Genomic DNA, 1,983 nt, shown 5'->3' with positions numbered 1-1,983 from the left:
ATTTGAATATGTACCTAGGGATTCGAAGACCCCTAAAGACATATGTCATCATTTAATGAGTCAAAAGAGGTCATAGGTCACCTATGACCCCCTTGACCCATATGAACGATTTGAATATGTCCCTAGGGGTCCTAAGACCCTTAGAGACATATTATAGGACCCCTAGGGACATATTCAAATCGTTCATATGGGAAAAGGGTGACCTATGACCCCCTTTGACCCATATGACCAATTTGAATATGTTTCTAGGGGTTCGAGGACCCCTAGTGACATATGCCATCATTTAATGGGTCAAAGAGACCTATGACCCCCTTTGAGCAATATTACCCATTTGAATATGTCCCTAGGGGTTCTAGGACCCCTAGAGACATATGTCATCATTTAATGGGTCAATGAGAGTCACAGATCACCCTATGATCCCCTTTGATCCATATTACCCATTCGAATATGTCCCTAGGGGTCCTAGGACCCCTAGGGACATATGTCATCATTTAATGGGTCAAAGGGAGCTATAACCCCCTTTGACCCATATTACCCATTCAAATATGTCCCTAGGGGTCCTAGGACCCCTAGAGACATATGTCATCATTTAATGGATCAAAGAGAGTTATAGGTCATCCTATGACCCTCTTTTACCCATATGAATGATTCGAATATGTTCGTAGGGGTCCTAGAACCCCTAGGGACATATGTCATTGTTTAATAGGTTAAAGAGGGTCATAGGTCACCCTATGACCCCCTTTAACCCATATGAATGATTTGAATATTTTCCTATGGGTCCTAGGACCCCTAGGGACATATGTCATCATTTAATGGGTCAAAAGGGGTCATAAGGCACCCTATGACCCCTTTGACCCATATGAATGATTCAAATATGTTCCTAGGGGTTCTAGGACCCCTAGGGACATATGTCATTGTTTAATGGGTCAAAGACCTATGACCCCATTTGACCCATATGGCCCATTCGAATATGTCCCTAGGGGTCCTAGGACTGTCGGAGACATATGTCATCGTTTAATGGGTCAAAAGAAGTCATAGGTCACCCTATGACCCCCTTTGACCCATATGAACAATTTGAATATGTCCTTAGAGATCCCATGACCCCTAGGGACATATTTCATCATTTAATGGGTCAAAGGGGGTCACAGGTCACCCTATGACCCCCTTTGACTCATATGAATGATTCCAATATGTTCCTAGGGGTCCTTGGACCCCTAGGGACATATGTCATCATTTAATGGGTCAAAGGGTGTCATAGGTCACCCTATGAGCCCCTTTGACCCATATGAACGATTCGAATATGTCCCTAGGGGTTATAAGACCCCCAGAGACATATGTCATCGTTTAATAGGTCAAAAGGGGTCATAGGTCACCCTATGACCCCCTTTGATCCATATGAACAATTTGAAATGTCTCTAGGGGTTCTAGGACCCCTAGAGACATATGTCATCATTTAATGGGTCAAAAGGGGTCATAGGTCACCTTATGACCCCCTTTGACCCATATTGTTGGAGATGATTAAAGCCAACTCTGAAGACGTCCAAGATCACCTGCATGCGAGAACCTGTCAAAGAAAAGCCAAGGAGTGGAAGAGCATGGAGCAAGGGAAAAACTCTAAACAAACATGAGAGACCAAAAGTATGCAAACACAATGAAAATATATTTACAATGAAAAGTGATAATGTGATGAAAATACAAAGAGGGAGAGGTCATTTATAAAAACCTTATGGAAGCTTGTAGAACAAGCTGGAAGGTGGTAGAAGATAAGGATGACAACTCAGCACATATCCACAAAAGGTGGAACATGTTAGAAGGGAACAAACTCTCGTGTTGTCAACAACTAACCACTACATCCATTAAACACTAAGTATTAAATAAATGTGTTTATCTAAGTAAGCTTAAGTAATAGAATAAATAAATAATTATTAATTAATTATTTACTCTAACACTCCCCCTTAAGTGCAACTTAGGGAAATGCCTTAA

The sequence above is a fragment of the Cupressus sempervirens genome, chromosome 4 (genome assembly GCF_028749045.1).
Source record: "Cupressus sempervirens isolate cs-2001-9-10 chromosome 4, ASM2874904v1, whole genome shotgun sequence".
NCBI classification, from domain to species: Eukaryota; Viridiplantae; Streptophyta; class Pinopsida; order Cupressales; family Cupressaceae; genus Cupressus; species Cupressus sempervirens.
Note: the sequence above shows the minus strand (reverse complement) of the source record.